This window comes from Lygodium microphyllum, chromosome 8, assembly GCF_053477565.2.
Source record: "Lygodium microphyllum isolate KBCC chromosome 8, Lygodium_microphyllum_v1.1.10, whole genome shotgun sequence".
NCBI lineage: Eukaryota > Viridiplantae > Streptophyta > Polypodiopsida > Schizaeales > Lygodiaceae > Lygodium > Lygodium microphyllum.
The window spans coordinates 136528112-136547275 of record NC_141142.1 but is presented as its reverse complement, the minus strand read 5'-3'; positions in this window follow the sequence as shown (position 1 = coordinate 136547275).

Sequence of the window (19164 nt, the reverse complement as noted above, 5' to 3'; positions counted from 1 at the left end):
CCTCTCTATTTTCAAGACTTTGTTTCCAAGGACTCTAAATGATATCAACATTGCAAGTGTGGATCTTTGCCTATAACTCAATTGCAAACATGGCTGTAAACGTCTATATCATCTCCATATTAATTTGCAAGAAGAGTATGAAACCATTTAGAAGAGAAACTAGGTGTCTATCAACACACCAAGTGCATTGGAGGCAATGAGATCCGATGGTGGAAAGAATATTGTTCTATGGACTTATGGTAGGTTGTATCCTATGGATCCCACAACAAGAAGCACCCCTCCATTCTTGTAGTATTCCTCATTGCTAAGGTTTGTTGGGGACGACAGTAAGGCCTTATAGCTTATACATAGAATCTAGCAAGACATTCAAACATATTGAAGCTGCAAAACTAGTGATTACTTTAGGAAAGAGCTACAATGATGAAACAATTGGAGGAGAGCCAAGAAAAAATGGGGAGGCTTGAAAGCCACCTATGTAGAGCAAGGCAAATGGAAACAAAGCTTGGGAGGCATGAGAGGTAGAGAAGTTTGAAGAATATCGAGACTCTCAAGCCTGGAAAGAAGCAAAGATTGCAGGAGAAGAATAGCAACAATATGGTACTAGTTGTTCACTCTCCCTAAATTACTTGTATTATTCCTTACTCAGACATTATTGTTATAATTGATAGGGCCATTCTCCATCTGGACAAAGTAATGAGGAACGTGGAGAAAGCATCGAAAGTTTACATCAACATCATTCCTCCCATAGATGTAAGGAGAATATTGACCAGGAAGAGGTTTAAAAAGGCCAAGGAGTAGTGTGTTGAATAGTTCCTGCAAGGGTCTTGCCTAGACAAAGAGGGCATCCAAAGCACCCTAGACAGGGTGGGGATTAGTAGACAAAGCTACACCCAACTCTTCAAATTTATGTGAGAGATATTGAAGAAGAAAAGAGTCAAGGGGTCTTTGCTTCTAAATCCATCTTTAGTTCAATAAACAAGACACAACATCAAGTAGTGAGTCTTGGAAGTCCTTGGTGAGCCCTTTCATATCATAGACAACTATCCTAGAAAGTAGAGAGTGCTAAAATATGTCAATTATAACAAAATATTCTTTGACCTGACGACATTGCAAAGAGCAATGATTAGGATTTACATGCTAGAGCATGAAAAAGCAAATGAATTTCCATTTTTTTAAATCAAGTTGGATGAAACTGAGATTGTGAAGAGCAAGAAAATGGTGAGAGTTTCTATCACCTTGATGAACAGGGCTCTTTAGCCATGCACCAAGGGGGGTGAAGGCTCATAGGGCTCAGTGTACTTTAGCATGCAATGAGAGCAAGACATTTGGTAGTTGGGAGCATTTCAAATTGACATGGAATATTTTCATGTGTTGGATTGGGTGTTTCAACGAACTTCTATACCCGAGGTGATAAGTGCTCAACAATCAAGGGAGGAACTAGGCGTTGAAGGGTTTGGACAATGTAAAGTGGAGTTTGGCCCTAGAGTTAAAGGCACTAAAGTGCACGTATAACGTGTCAAACGGTACTACTACTAAGAGTCCTTGTATTTACTACATGGCCATGGCCAAGGAGTGCAAATCTGCTTGTTGGAACAAGGCACCCAACAAACACACCACAGATCCAAACTTTCAGACCATTCTAGATATCCACTTAACAAGGGTCCACATATCCACATTGCATGCCTTGTGTAGAATAATTTTGAAAATTGTGCATATGTACATTGGATTTGCATGGAAATTGCAACCCCAGAAGGCTTAGGATGGTGCTATCATGGCTATTGAGAGGGTTTTGTCAAACATTGGTCTCCACGGGGGGAATGTTGTGATCGAGACAAACCCTTAGAAATCCAAAAATGGAAATACTATTCCCAAGAAACCCTCGATAGGTGGGGTTAAGGCTAGAAGGTTTTTGGGCTTCCATGGCAAGCTCAAAAAGGGTTCTTAATGCATTCATAAAAACAAATGGAAAGTACTACACAATGCAATCAAAGACTAGGGGGGTGATAGAAAAGCGGGGAATAGGAAGGCCAAAGTTTGGATGGACACACTATTCCTATATTGTGATAAAACAATCTGGTCCATTGAGGACCTCTCGACCTTCAAGAAGGCCCTTGACAAGTTCAAAACCTCCATGAAGGATGCTTGGGGAGAGAACAATTTCACGCAGTACATGGTAAGGAAGTTCCTTCAACTTAAAACAAAAGGGGTCAATACCAAGCAATATGGGGCCATTTCTCTCTGAGGGTGGTGCTTTTTTTGCTTGGTAGTGACCCTTCCTAAAACTTACTACTTAGCACTTAACTAATTCAATCTCTTTTCTAATGCACAACATATTATTTATATCCATGATCCATGGTTTGTGAGGTAGTACAAGAGTTTGTCGAGATTTTGGTCTGCCCAAGGAATGGAGAAGTTGCATTACCAAGCAAGGACTAGATACTTTAGGCATACAAGGCACGATGGTGGTGCAAAAATGTAAATAGCCTACTGTGTTAGAATATCAAGCTCCTGCTACTCTTTAGTCAGTTTATCTTTATGTGTGTGACCGACATTAGTTGGATATAACTGTACATGTGTGTGACATTCAATAAGTTGGTGTAGTCAGTGACTTAACCACAATTAGTCTTGGTTAGTCATACCTATGTATGTAAGTATCTTTCAGTTAGTATGATGGAAGAATAATGGAAGCAGAACAACAATGAGGTGAGGCTCATCTTCTACTCCACTTTGTCTCTGTCCCTCTCTTCCAATATGGTATCAGAGCTTGAACACCTGAATCCTGAAGGCTTGGCAGTGGCCATTTGACATCAAGACATAAGATCTGAAGAAAACATCATAAAAGGAGATTGTGCCTGCAGCCCGTTTTTTTGCAAAAGATATATCTTGCTACATAAATGGTTTTTGGAAAAATGGCACGATTCTTGACCATTTCAATGTGTTCTACAACTTTGCATAAGAAAGTTTTTTCAAATTTCTCACAGATTTTGAGATATTTAGCATAGACCTGTGCAGACTGGCTATTTATTGCAGTAAACAACAAGTGATTCCAGGGCACTGGTGGCTTTCATCCTAACAATGTATATGACCTTATTATCATGCATTTGAGCATGATATTGGAGTGTTAAATGCTCAGTTTTGGAGCTTATTTGCAGGCTGAAAATAGTGAGCTGGTTGTTGTCCTGAATTTGGAAACAATATACCTATAGGATTGAAGTATCTGTGATGCTTATTTGCTAGTGACAAATGCTTGGATCATACCACTTGAGTGGTAGATGCTTTTTGGGATATTGAGAGTGCTGAAAGTCCAAAGTTTGGACTAATTTGTTGCTGGTTATACTAGGTATTGATGGGTTATTGTCTGTAGGAAGGATACCTATCATCTTCACTTGACATACATGCATTATTTTCTGACCGATTGCAACTCCTACATAGAGTGGCAACTGAACGAGATGTTTTGGGGCTGTTTTGAGGTCTGAATACTCTTGTTTTAACAAAGAAAATATTGCTAGTTATGGCAGTTGTCTGGTTGTAATTGGTATTGCTACTTGTATACAGTACAAACATTGATACTTGTATGAACATAGTTTGTTGTTGGGATGTTTTGCCACTACCATAGAATGTTTTGAACTGATTTGAGCTTGGTTTATGCTCAGTTGACTGTGTTTTTTCATTGTTGGAATACAGTTTACAACAAGCAGGTTGTCAAGAAAACTGTCTTGAATTACAAGAAACTGTCCTAAATAGTAGAAAACTAGTCCTAAACTGTAGGAAAAGGAGTCAGATACTTACAGGTTGTATACATCACTGAATACCTAAGCTGCAACTATGGCAAATGCTCAAGGCACTGACAATATCACTCAAATTGTAGGAGAAAAGATGGACAACAAAAAATTTGCTTTATGGAAGTTCCATATGAAGAATTTTTTGGTTGATAGAGGTTATTGGGACTTATGTACAGGTGATGAGGCTGAACTTGAAATACATGAAAGGAATTCAAAAAATGATCAGAAAAGGGCTCATAAGCTATGGACTTAGAGAGCATGTAAGGTGTTACATTGGTTTTCCTTATGCATATCAGATGGTATGGTTATACAGATTATTGGATGCAGTTCTCCAAAGGATGCATGGGACATACTCATGAAGCATTATGGAAATGTAACACATGCAAGAAGCTAAGGAATAGTTCAATAACATGTCTAGGAATGGTAGAAGCATTTAGGCCTACACTACAGAGATCAAGAACATAGTGGATCAGCTTGCCACCATTGGATCTTCAGTGTTTGAGGATGATATGATTGCAGTGACATTGAATGGACTTGGCAAAGAATATAATGCATTTGACACATCTATTTTTGTGAGAGCTGAATCTCCTGATTGGGATGAGCTAATTGTTATGTTGCTGCATGAGGAGGTTAAGCTTGGGATGAATACAGGTTCTAGTATGTCTCAAAGCAGAGACACTATTCTTTACTCTAGCAAGTGTGGCAAAGGCAGTAGAGGCCGTGGCTCTTAGAAGACACTCGAAACACTTATGGACAGCATCAACAAAATGCTTTGCATGGCACAAATATACAGGGCCAATGTGGATCTGGTGGCTTTAGAGACAGGGGGAGATCACCCCATGGTAGAGGTGGTGGATTTGGTTCATGGCAGTCAAATGATTAGTCAAATAGAGATAAGGTCTGTCATTACTGTGGAAGATATGGACACATTGCAAAGGATTGTTATAAGAAGCAGGGAGATATGAAGGCAAAGGGAAAACAACATGGGCACTATGCATCTTCTAGCAGTGCTCATGATGAGCAGGTTGACAGATTGTTTGCCATGCAGCATGTGTCTAAGAATGCATCTAGATAGAACAGAGATGAGAGATGGTACATTGATTCAGGGGCTTCAAATCATATGACACCCCATAAAGAATGGTTTGATGAGATGGTTACAGGTTCACATGGTTATGTGTGTACTGGGGATGACACCCAACATGACATTTAGCATATAGGAATTGTTCCGTTGTTGATGCTTGATGGCAAGAAAAAGAGCCTGCATGATGTACTACATGTATCTCCAAGAATCTTTTGTCAGTTGGATAGATGGCAGAATAGAATCTGCAATGAGATTTAATAGAGATGGATGCTTTGTTGAAGAATATGCCAATGGCTGCAAATTGATTGCTAGAGGCCGAAGAGATGGCATAATGTTTACTCTTGATGCATCAATTCCAGATTTGAAAGCAGCCATGTTTGCACATGATGATGCTGCTATACAGGATGTTGAGATATAGCATAAGCGGATTGTCCATGTGAATGTACAAAAGCTGGAATCTATGTAGCAGAAGGAGATTGTGCTTGGACTGTCTAAGTTCAAGTATCATGACTTTGGACATGTATGTGATGCATGTAAGTTTGGAAAGCAAACAAGGTTTCCATTTATGAGACATGTACGGAATAGCTTATGACCCTTGTAATTGGTACATTCAAATGTATGGGATCCATCTCATAATACTTCGTTTGGTGGTGCTCGTTACTATGTATCCTTCATTGATGATTTCAGGGTATACTTGGCTTTACATATTGAAACATAAGGATGATGTGTTTGATGCATTCAAGGATTTTGCTGAAAATGAGTTGAGCTGTAAAGTTTCATGTCTTAGATCAGATGGAGGTGGAGAATATGTCTCTAATTACTTTAATAGGTACCTTGCTAAACATGGGATCAGAAGACATTTAACTTGCAGCTATACACCGCATCAAAATGGTGTAACAAAAAGGAAAAATAGGGTACTGATGGAATCGGCAAGAGCTATGCTGAATGAGAAGAGTTTGCCAAATGGTTATTGGGCTGAAATAGTAGTGACTGTTGTCTATGTATTGAATAGAACTCCTACAACATGGATTCATGATGTAACTCCATATGAGAGGTTGTATGGTCATAAGCTTGACATTTCACACTTGAAGGTATTTGGCATCATTGCATATGTGCATGTTCTTGATGAAAAGAGGAAGAAATTGGATCCTAAAGCAATCAAGAGTGTGTTCCTTGGTTATGCACAAGATCGGAAAGCTTGCAAGTGTTATGTATCATCTACACATGAGTCATTGATTAGCAGAGATGTTGTTTTTGATGAGCTAGCATTGTGGTATGATAATCCTATTGCAGTGGCTACTGATGGATCAACCATCACTAGTAATGCTGAAAATACATCTACAGTGAGTACATCTATGAGTGGTTCTAAGGTGATAGGTCACCTATAGTAAGTCCTTGGTTAGGACGCTTGCGGAGTCGTACTCCTACGTTCACTGATATGGATATGTCAGTGAGGGGGAGATTGGATAAGGGAAAAGAAAAGATGCTTGAGGATATGACAGGTCCACTTACAGTAGGTTATGAGTCATCTAACATCGAGAGTTTGGATAGTGAGTTAGGCATTTCATCTATTATGATGCCTGGAGCAAGGCAGAGTCGTTATGTACTGCCTCATGAGAGACATGCTCAGAGTGAGCCACAGTTGCAGAGATATGAGAGAGTCAGAAAACAAGTTGACAGTTTACATACACTGGTTATTCAGCTTGCCATTATGCATATATGGCTACTGTGATAGGTTACAAAGAACCTACAAAGTTTGATGATGTAGTTATAGATGATAACTGGTGTGTTGCCATGGATGAGGAGTATGCAACCCTGACTGAAAATGAGACATGGAAATTAGTTGAATTGCTTGAAGTAAAAGTTTCCATTGGTTGCAAATGGGTGTACAAGGTTAATGCAAGTCAGATGGTTCGTTAGAACACTATAAGGCTAGGCTGGTTGCAAAAGGGTATGCATAACAATATGGCCTTGACTATGAAGAGACTTTTATTCCGGTGGCTAAAATGGCAACAGTCAGAACTGTCATTGCTTTGGCAGCATGCAAAGGCAGGAAATTATGGCAAATGGATGTCAAGAATGCTTTCTTGAATAGTGATTTGGTTGAGTAAATATATATGGAGTAGCTTGAAGGCTATGTTCACCCAGACTTTCCTACACATGTATCTAAGCTGAAAAAGGCTCTATATGGACTGAAATAGGCACTTAGAGCATGGAATGCTTGGATCAATAGTTATTTACAGCAACATGGATTTAGATTGGGTGTGATGTATATCACAGTCTCTTCATGAAGAACACAGATCATGGATATGTGTTTCTAATGGTTTATGTAGATGATCTTATCATCATTGGAGATGATGAAGAGAGCATTGCTGAAATTAAATAATGTTTCCAAGCTGAATTCAGAGTCAAAGACCTTGGTGAACTAAAGTATTTTCTTGGGATTGAGGTAGTCTCTACGCCTCAAGGTATATGGCTACTACAGAAGCAGTATGCTCATGACATGTTATAGAAGTATGGTATGGCTGAATGCAAGCCTATGGAGACACCTCTTGATTAGAATGTCAAGCTGCAAATTGATGTTGGGAATGACATAGAGAATGTGACCATGTATTGACTATTGAGATGACAAGCTCAACACATGCGGACATTGATGATGGACCGCTTGGTTAGATGGGTCCACACATCTACACTTAGCACGTCGGTGATCATTATGCCTCTCACATGGCCATTGACTCATTACTTATTATATTCAGGTTGTTACACCTATTTACAGCTGGCATAGTTATAGCACCAATCAACTAGTGTAGTCGGTTATGTATTGTTTGACTTAGTAGGCCACTTTCCTTTATGTTGTATCTTATTTATACTTTGTGTACATTGTAAAGTGTGTGGAAGAAGAAGAAGAAACCAGCAAGAAAACGTTTTGGCCTCCATCTCTCTTCTTGTCTCTTGAGTGAGCTTCTCCTTGTGCATTCTGTGTGTGTTTGGCGCAGCATCTTGAGCAAATCCCCCCACCACGCGATTCTTGACATGGTATTAGAACTGCACCACTGAGAGAGGTTGATTTCAAAGGCTGAAGTAAAGGAGAAGAAGCAAGGTTCGAGCAAGAAAGCAACGGGTAAGAAGCTCTCCCATTCTTCCACTCTCTCTCTTGGATAGTGCCTGTGGAGGCACCGGAAGCAGGGCAGAGCAGAAATTTCAGATTGCAGTGAGATTTGGTGTGTGCAAAGAGTGCTATGTATTTAGCAAATTAAGGCTTTTAGGGATTTTCCATTGCTATTTTGGCCATCCGAGGTCATTTTAGGTCTCGTTTTAGACTCGCAAGGTTACGGACAGCAGTTGCAGACAGTGAAAAAGGCTGTCTGGTGTATTGCTATGCACTACAGGTCGAGGGTTGTAGAAGATTTGCTTGCTGTTTGGTATTAGTTTTGTGATAATGACAGAGAACAGTGGAAATCCCATTATTGAGAAGCTCGACAAGAATAACTACCCTTCATGGAAGTTCCGTGTGACAAACTTCCTTATTGGAAAGGGCCTTTATGAATTTGTTTCAGGTGAAGAAAAGGAGCCAGAGCTGGGTATCCCTCCAACTGCAGATGAGTTAAAAGCATGGAAAGAGTGGAATGTGAAAGACAAAAAGGTGATGTACTGGCTATCTGCAGTAATTGATAATACTATGCTAGGACATATCAGGAATGCAGAAACTTCACATGTAGCTTGGATAATTTTTGAGAGCATGTTTTTAGTAAGTACAAAGGCACAAAATATTCAACTCAAGCAAGAGTTGAATGCCTTGAAGAAAGGGAAAATGTCTGTCAATGAGTATGTTTTGAAGGTGATGAGCATTGCAGATGCCTTAACAGCGATTGATGCAATGCCAGATGGTGATGATTTGGTTTCATCCACTCTGAGTGGCCTTAACAATGAGAAGGCATGAAAATCATTTGTTACTTCAGTATATGTATGGAAGTCATTTCTGGATTTTGATGAGCTGATCTCTCTCATGATTACTGAAGAGATCAATATGCAGGGTTATTCGTCTGAAAGAAATGGTGAACAAGCCCAAGCATTTTACTCAAGTTTAGAAAGGGGACGTGGAAGATCCTCCTCGAGAGGCCGTGGTATGAGACGTGTTGGCAATAACTAGCAAAACAGAATCAATAGTTTGGTGAAATGCAGGTTTCTGGAGGCAGAGGAAACTTTAGAGGCAGGGGGAGCTCTAGAGAAAGAGGTGGATGGCAGAATAGAGGTTCTAACAACTCTGGTATTGTGTGTCACTACTGTGGCAAAACAAGTCATATTGCAGCCCAATGTTATGCTAAGAAAGATGATATTCGCAGTGGTAAGTTACAGCAAGGAAACTATGCATAGTCTTCACGACAGAATGAAGACAAAAATGAATGTCTGTTTGTTATGCATCATATGCTGAATGCTGTTATAGGAAAGGGAACACATGATGATGTTTGGTATGTTGATTCAGGTGCATCCAATCATATGACCAGCCATGCATAATGGTTTGGAGAGATGCAGGATCTGCAAAATGCAGATTATGTGCAGACGGGTGATGATTCATACCACCCAATTTCACACATTGGAAAAGTTCCCTTGTCCTTGCATGATGGTAAGACAAAGAGTCTTTCAGATGTATTACATGTGCCATCTATTACAAAGAACTTGGTGTTAGTCGGTCAGATGGTAGAGCAAGGACTGCAAGTCAGATTTAATACAAAGGGTTGCTTTGTAGAAGACTTCAATGACAAGTGCAAGTTGGTTACAAAGGGAAGTAGAGTTGGACGTATGTTTACTCTGGATACTGGAATTCCTACTATGAATGCTGCTATGTATGCTAAATGAAAAGGTGTTGTTGCAGATATTGAAATTTGACACAAACGCATTGGACATGCAAATGTACAAAGGCTGAAATTAATGCAGTCCAAAGGGTTGGTTATAAGTTTGCCTACATTTAGAATTGCAGAATTTCATAAGGTATGCAAAGCATGTTAGTTTGGTAAGCAGACAAGACAACTCTTTTCACATGATAGAGATGTAAGCAGCAATATCCTTGATGTTGTGTATACATATATTTGGGGGCCTACACAAAATGTATCTCTTGGAGGCAGTTCATACTTTGTCACATTCATTGATGATTGTTCTAGAAAGATATGGGTATATTTTATGAAGGAAAAGAGTGAAGCATTTGAGCACTTTAAAACTTTCAAGGCTGCAGTTGAAAGAGAAACATGCTTGAAAGTAAAGTACTTGAGGTCAGATGGAGGGGGAGAGTACCTCTTGAATGAGTTCAATGATTTTCTGAGGTCTTATGGGATAAAGAGACAGTTCACATGCATGTATACCCCACAGCAAAATGGGGTTGTAGAAAGGAAAAATATGCATATTGCAGAAGTTGCAGGCGCCTTGATGGCTGAAAAGAATATGCCTAAGCATTTTTGGTCTGAGGCTGTTCATACTGCTGTTTATATTATGAACAGAACTCCCACAGCTATAATTCATGGTATGACCCCCGAAGAATGTTTTATAGGTAAGAAGCCTGATGTTTCACACTTGAAAGTGTTTGGCTGTATTGCATATGTTCATGTGCTAGATGAGTTGCGGAAGAAACTGGATCCAAAGGCTGAAAAGTGTGTATTTCTTGGATACTCTTTAGAGCAAAAAGGGTATCGTTGCTATAACATTGTCACATGTAAGTTCAGAGTGAGCATGGATGTCATCTTTGATGAAATGAGCAATTGGTATGCATCTAGTGGTGATGCATTGGATGATGATGATGATCATGACACTCATGTGCAGGTTGAAAAGCAAGAATCACAGACTCTTAGTGGACCAGAGACATCATCTGGCAGTCCTTGGTCTAGGAGACTAAGGAGTATCTCTACATCTTCAGGTGCATCTAGTAGCACTACAGGTAAAGACAAAGGAAAGAATAAAGTGTCAGATGGCATTGATGCAGTTCTTGATGGAGACTCCAGTGGCTTAGAGAGCTTGGATGATGAGCTTGGCATTCCTTCAGTGAGGACTCCAGGTGTGCAGAGAGCACGCGTTAATGCAAAGACTCCATTGAGTGATCTAGTGGTATGCAGGTCTAGCAGGGTGAGATACCGTGTTAACAGATTTGGTTTTGAAGGTTATGTAGCTCACCATTATGCTTATATGGTGAAAGTGATTGAGGATGTTAAGCCCACATGTTTTGAGGAGGCTGTTGGTCATGCTCATTGGGATGCATCAATGGATGAGAAGATGGCTGCATTAGAGGCCAATAAGACTTGGGAACTAGTATCATTGCCGAAGGGCAAGAAAGCTATTGGATGTAAGTGGGTTTATAAGATTAAGCACAATGTAGATGGTTCTATTAGTAGGTACAAAGCTAGGCTGTTGCAAAAGGCTATGCCCAAACATATGGCATAGATTATGAAGAAACCTTTAGTCCACTTGCTAGGATGGCAACTGTCAGATGTGTGATTGCTTTGGCAGCAGCCAAAGGTTGGAGGTTGCAGCAAATGGATGTGAAGAATGCCTTCTTGCATGGTGATTTGCAGGAAGAAGTGTATATGGATCAGCCAGCAGGTTATGAAGATTTAGAGCATCCCACGTATGTGTGCAGGTTGAAGAAAGCACCTATGGGCTCAAGAAAGCACCTAGAGCATGGTCTGACAAGATCAGAGGGTATCTTGTCAATATTGGCTTTTATGTTTCTGATACTGATCACTCACTTTATGTGAGAAAGGGAGATGCATGTTTGGTCATCACAGTCATCTATATGGATGACTTGATTATTACATGTGATAATGATAGTGGGATTGCTGAAGTCAAGGACTTTTTGAAGAAGAAGTTTGAGATGAAGGATTTAGGTGAGCTAAGGTACTTCCTTAGCATTGAGGTGATCAGATGTGATGATGGTATATGGCTGTCCCAAAGACAGTATGGCTTGGATATGTTATCCAAGTATGGTATGACAGCATGCAAACCACTTTCAGTCCTGTTGGAGCAGAATGTAAAGTTGAGTGGTGCTGATGTTGGGGATGAGATAGAAGACCCTACTATGTTCAGGAGGATAGTGGGAAGTTTGATCTACATGACCATTACAAGGCCAAACTTGAGCTACGCTGTTGGTCTTGTGAGTAAGTTTATGCAAGTACCTAGAAAGCCACATTTGGATGCAGTCAGACGCATATTGAGATATGTGAACTCCACATTACATTATGGACTTTTCTATGAGGCAGGTACAGATGTATAGGTGTTTGGATACACAAATGCAGATTGGGCTGGTAGTATGTCTGATAGAAGATCTACCAGCGGATACATGTTCTCTCTTGGTAGTGCAACAGTTGCTTGGAGCAGCAAAAAGCAATCTACAGTTGCTTTGTCGAGTACAGAGGCTGAGTATAGAGGTGCTGCTATTGCAACATGTGAGGTAGTATGGCTCCAAAAGTTAATGGCTGATTTGGATATGAAGGTGGAAGGTCCAGTTGTCATTTATTGTGACAACATGAGCAGTATACAATTGGCTAGGAACCCTGTGTTCCATGCCAGGACAAAACATATTGAGGTACACTACCACTTTGTGAGAGAGAAGGTACTAGTAGGTGAGATTGACTTGGTGTATGTTAGCACACAGGATCGGATAGCTGACATCTTCACCAAGGCATTGGGTACAGAGAAGCTTCAAAAGTTTCGAAGCTTACTTGGAGTTGTAGAGATGCAGTTGAGCTTGAGGGGGAGTGTTGAGATGACAAGTTCAACACATGCGGACATTGATGATGGACCGCCTGGTTAGATGGGTCCACACGTCTACACTTAGCACATCGGTGGTCATTATGACTCTCACATGGCCATTGACTCATTACTTATTATATTCAGGTTGTTACACCTATTTACAGCTGGCATAGTTATAGCGCCAATCGACTAGTGTAGTCGGTTATGCATTGTTTGACTTAATAGGCCACTTTTCTTTATGTTGTATCTTATTTATACTTTGTGTACATTGTAAAGTGTGTGGAAGAAGAAGAAGAAACCATCAAGAAAACGTTTTGGCCTCCATCTCTCTTCTTATCTCTTGAGTGAGCTTCTCCTTGTGCATTCTGTGTGTGTTCGATGCAGCATCTTGAGCAAATCCCCCTACCATGCGATTCTTGATATCGACAGATGGTGGGTAGCTTGATATATTTGACCATTACCCGCCGTCTTGACTTATGTTATGCAGTGGGGCTGATTAGTCAGTTCATGCAGAAGCCTCGCAAACCACATTTAGATGCAATCAGGAGGATCATGAGATATGTAAAGGGTATTACAGATTATGGGCTGTTTTATGCATATGGAAAATCCCTTAACTTAATAGGGTTTAATAATGCTGATTGGGCTAGTTGTGCCTATGATAGGAGGTCAACCAGTGGTTATGCATTTGGATTGGGCAATAGTATGATTAGTTGGTAGAGTAAGAAACATCCTACTGTTGCATTGTCTAGTACAGAAGCCGAGTACAAAGGAGATGCCTTAGCGGCTTGCGAAGCAGTTTGGTTGATGAAATTGCTGAAAGACTTGGGAATACAACTGGAAGGCAGAGTGAGATTGCATTGTGATAACCTCAGTAGTGTTATGTTGGCTAGCAATCTTGTCTACCATGCTAGGTCCAAACATATTGAGGATCACTACCATTTCCTTAGAGAAATGGTTCTTATAGGGCAGCTTGACTTGATTCATATGAAGATTGAAGATTAGGTAGCAGACATATTTACCAAGTCTCTTGGTAAAGAAAATTTCATATATTTTAGACAGCTACTTGGAGTTTATAAGATGGTTTGACCTTGAGGGGGAGCGTTAGAATATCAAGCTCCCGCTACTCTTTAGTCAGTCTATCTTTATGTGTGTGACCGACATTAGCTGGATACAGCTGTATATGTGTGTGACATTCAATAAGTTGGTGTAGTCAGTGTCTTAACCATGGTTAGTCTTGGTTAGTCATACCTATGTGTGTAAGTCTCTTTCAGCTAGTATGATGGAAGGATAATGGAAGAACAACAACAATGAGCTAAGGCTCATATTCCGCTCCACTCTGTCTCTCTCTCTCTTCCAACATATTGGAAGTTTTTCAGTGGTTTTATAGATTAATTTGGTATAGAACGAGGTTAGAAGAAGCAAAAAGGACGTCCCAAAACTTGGGCATTACTCTTGCATTAAAAGTATCAAAACACAAGAGATGAGAAGCATACACTAATTCATGTGTAAATGAAATTTTCAAAAAATGGCTAGCCTCCAAGGAGAGACAAGGCTAGTGATGGGGCTCAAGAAGCGGATAAGCATGCATCCATTCCTTGCTACATGGCCTGGAAGGGGATGGTTTCATCGTCTTTGCCAGCATTTCCTTATTCATCACCCTCATCACTCGAGGTTGATAGCTGCATAAGTGGTGCTCGCTCCGTTGGAGGTAGTGACTCTATAACTAGCACTCCTAGAGGGGCAGATTCTACAGGAACCCTGCACTTTGTCCACCTGAAGAATTCTCATTTTGTGTAAGGTTGCAAGTTGCCCAGCTCTCTCGAACCCTCACTGCAATGGCATGAGCAACGTACGATACTATGTAGTAAGGGGCCCTCAAAGATTGGCATCCATATCCAATGCCAAACACCTACACTGCATGCCACTTGTCAACCAGAATTATTTTCTCTACATTTGTCAAAAGTGCATATCCTCCATAAAACTTGGTCAGCACCTCAAGCACAAAAATAGAGAGCCTTCATTGTCCTGAGAATATTCACTATGAAAAATTATAATCTATAACAACAAAGTGATTTATTCAGATCAATACACAATCTTTCTTTGTAATACATCGCTCGACGGTGTGTTTGTGCATATGTACCTTTGCATGATCCAATTTGCCAATCTGTTGTGAGATAGCGACATCTTTTTTGTGGCGTGTTGTCTTGGAGTTACTGGTAGCTCCTTGAGCCCCTTTCTTACATAAGGAAGTCATCGCTATCAAGTAGCACCTACTTGCAAATAAACATTCTTAGAAAAGAATCCATAAACCATTGTAGACCAAGAATAAGAAGAGCACATAGACTAAATCCCAATTGATTTTCATCTCTTTCAACCAATTGCGACATCCACAAAGGGATTGTGCCACCCCTAGATTCTTGTGGTGTTGACGTTTCATACTGTCCCATGTTGGCTATGTTGAGCCTTTGCATTATTACATGTATTGTCACTTCAATAGTAGGCCATTGCCATTACTCATAGGCATTGGTCTCCACTTCAAGAATTTTGAGGATCTTCTCACTTGATGTCCATTTTGAATATTCAACCACAGTGTTGTCCATGAGATGCATATCTATATCATCCACTGCCCACAACCTTGCCGAATTGGGTGAAGGCAGTGAGACCGTAATCCTTGCAAATGTCTAGTGAACTCATAATACTAGCCCGCAATACATAATCCTGGTCATCTGACATCATAAACATAAGCATGCAAAAGTCAAGCATACCTCCTTTCTTGGCATATGAATCTAGTTGTAGTGCATCTAACATCATAAACATAAGCAGACAAAAGGTAGGCACACCTCCTTCCTCGGCATATGAATATGGTAGTAGTGCATCCTCTGGGTTGACAGAGATAGTAACTAGGGCTTTGTCAAAACTCTACCTTTGTTGAGCAACCTTCATCACCTTCTCCTTTGCATCAAAGGCTATGATCACCTCTACCTCATCAACCTCTCTATTAGTAATAGCATGTTGTCTCCTATCACCAATGTGTAGTGCTTGTGAAGTCTCTTGAAAGTCGTTCCCATCCGGTAGGAAATGTAAGTAGTAAAGGAATGCAAAATAAGAATATAGTAGTCGATATCTCTTTGAGTGTACTGGGTAGTCCTATGTAGCCCCTATGTGCATTGGTAGGTAATTTGTCTAGCACCCTGGCTAACTTTCTCTTGGTGACTTTATTGGTCATGAATCCATTTGGGTGAATATATTCCTTTGTATCAATGACCACCATGCCACATGATGTGATTCTTTGGAATTCCTCCATTTTCTTAGCTAGCATGTTTCCAAAGGAGCCCAATACTTTCTCCATGGGAATTAGTAAGTTGAATATGCGCAACAACTCAGGAGCATGTAGATGAGCACCAGCATTGTAGAGGAACATATATAGCTTTTCATATGGGGTTTCCTCCACGTCATCCTTAACACCACCAGATTGATCTTGCTGTTTCCTGTGTCCAATAGAAAATCCAAAAGTAGAAAATGATTCTCCAAGCCAAAAAAGATGCTTTAAATTAGGCATCCTTTGCTTGATGGTAACCCATAGTGCGTTCAAGTGCACATGAGGGTCAACACCATGTAACCCCTTTTGCATGTTGACCCCAACGAGGGGCCTCCCTTGCTCAGTGCTGGCCCATATGGAATTCAATGCACACAAGGGTCAACACCAAGCAATATGAGGGACCTTGACCCTAGGGAGAAGCCACCCTTACTTGGTAGTGACTGTTAACCCCAAGTCGAGATGGTGGAAAAAGGAAGGAAAAAATAGAAAAAACATGAAAAAAGAGCAAAGACACGCAGGCAACCTCCAAAGATAAGCCGGGGCAAAAAGCACAACCTCCAAAGCTAAGCCGGGGCAAAAAGCGCAATTTTAAATGAAGGGCGCCTCAAAAAACTCAAAAAACTCTTGTAAAAGAGCGCCAGGCTCCCTCCTATGCCAATTGTAAAATACTAGACGGGTGTAGGCTAGAGGCATAAGGCTAGAAGAGGGAAATGGAAAAAAGACCTTGCCACAAGGGCCGGTCATGTAAAATAGGGATGGGTGCCCATGGGATTTTAGGGTTTGTATATATAAAGTTCAAAAAGTGAATGAGAGCTCATTCTTTTGGTGTGTGGCTAACAAGAGCTCTCTTCTTCTTCTCTTCTCCTCATCTTCTTGCTTGTGTGTGCTCTTGAGAAAGGGAGTGTGACAGTGTGAGGGAGTGAGTGTGTGAGAGTGAGGGATCAAGAGGGTGAAGCTCTTCACCATCTCCTCTTCTCTTCTTCTCTTCTATTCTCTTTTCTCGCGCACGCAGCTATGGAGGATGGAGCTTGGAGATGGAGGAGGCTTAAGGATGCTTGAGCTTGCATCTAGGATCGTGGAGCTATTGGGGTATGTGAGAGAGGAGGCAACTCGTATCAGCATCAAGGTAACCTCACTACACTCATAGGATCGATGGGGCGTTAGCTAGGTGAGAGATAGCCATTAGAGCTCGCTTGAAACACTTGAAGCAATAAGCGGTCCGTGGGTTTTGGTGGTTGAGTGAAAGCTCCCACATTTTGGTTCTGTTGCCGGGACCAACGGATTCAAGCTTGAGCACTTGCGTGCCTCATATTGAGCATCGAGGTAAGAGATTCATCCCCGAAACGGAGCTTGAGATAGGTAGGAAGTTTGGGTGTTTTTGATCTTCAAAACAAGTAAGTATTTTGGGATATTTTGTTTGTTTGATGATAGGGAAACATGGATAAATTATTTCAATTTTTTGCTTTCGATTCTTATTGCATTTAGAGTAGGTTAGGATTAGGAAATAGCATCGGAGAAGGGTAGGGTTTACTGTTGCAAAACAGGGTAAAACATGGCAAAAATCGTGCAAAAAATGGTCAAAAGCTCGCTTGGGATGCCTAAGATCTGCAAGTGAGTGATTGGGGGCATCAACACTATACCCGCGAAGGGGCATAAGAGCCAAGAGGCCAAGGTAGAGCTCATTTGTGACTATTTCAAAGAGAGAGAGAGAGAGAGAGAGAGAGAGAGAGAGAGAGAGAGAGAGAGAGGGGGGAGAGAGAGAGAGATAGAGAGAGAGAGAGAGAGAGAGAGAGACAGAGAGAGAGAGAGCCATCGCACGATTCGATCTGATCACACCATCGATGAGCCTACCGCTCTATTCAGGTATATGAATCCCTTCCCCTATCCCCCTAGATAAGTTCTGGAGGTTTATTCTTGCCACGATTGATTAAATCGCAAGAATCGAACGAAATCAAATTCTTGCTATCGACGTTGCGCCACGTTTGGCCCGTCCGAGCGGCCGCTTTTGGGCCGACTCTCAGAATCGGCCCTCGGCCCTCTTGCGCTTGGCCCACTCGGCCCGAAACCCTAATCGGCACTCGGCCCAGACCTACTCGGCCCTTTCGAGTCGACCATTCGGACCATCGACCAATTCGGCCCTCGGCCACGTGTCATATTCGGCCCTTGGCCCAAGTGCCTCAGCCCATCCGAGTGACCTCGTCCGAATTGACCACTCGGCCTGTCCGAGCCAACCCGTTCGAATTGATCACTCGGCCTGTCCAAGCCAACTTGTCCGAGCGACTTCGTCCGAGTCTGCGTCTCGGCTCGTTCGAGTCTGCCCTGTCCGAGCACCGAATTTGGCCTTCTTGTTCTTGGCCCACTCGGCCCGAAACCCTAATCGGCCCTCGGCCCCAAGACCTACTCAGCCTGTCCGGGTGACCCACTCGGATCCTGCAATTCGGACCAGCTAGGCCGAGTAAATTTTTTTATCAAATTCTCAGAAATTTGACTTGACTCGGCTGGAGCTCAGCAGCGCAAACTGTTGAAAGTCATTCTGATGCTCAAAACTCGATTCTGGCACTTGGAATAGACGGAATTGTAGGGAGTAGCCGCTTGGCAGCTTGAAGTAGGCAGCAGTGAAACCCAGAGACCTAGACACAAAGCGCTAAGAAGTTAAAACTTGATTGGCCAAGAATAAATGAGGCAACATACTAGAAAGACCCTGAACCCTATCAAGGTGGCCAGAAAATTGACCAACAAGCCTATCAGGCCTGAAACAAAGCGAGAGTGCATAAGACGCTTCGAGATTGTTTGCTACACTCACCTTGAATTTCCGCAATTAAATGCATTTAAAGAAATTGAAAGCCTGATTGAGCACAAGTGCACGAGGAGTGACACGCATGCTGAGTGACCATAAATTGAGGATTGTATTCAATAACTGAAGGAACTCACTCAGATAAACCACTCAAGGAACCCACCAGTAGGAGAGGACCCAAGACATAGACAAACCATCAACGCGTGAAGTAGGACTAAGCAGGTGGCGTCAATGACATGGATTTGACAAATCTACTCAACCTAATCGACAGCTTGGCGGAGCACGACAACACGACTATGGCAGAAGAAGGCTCAGACCATAGGTCTAACGAGGAACTCGACTTAAACGTCTTCCCAGAGGCTATTCAACAAGCTGGTTAGCGGCTACGATGCACTCGTCCAGTACGAGCATCGTGGCAGGATGGCAGACGCTATCATCGCAGACCTAGAAGAAG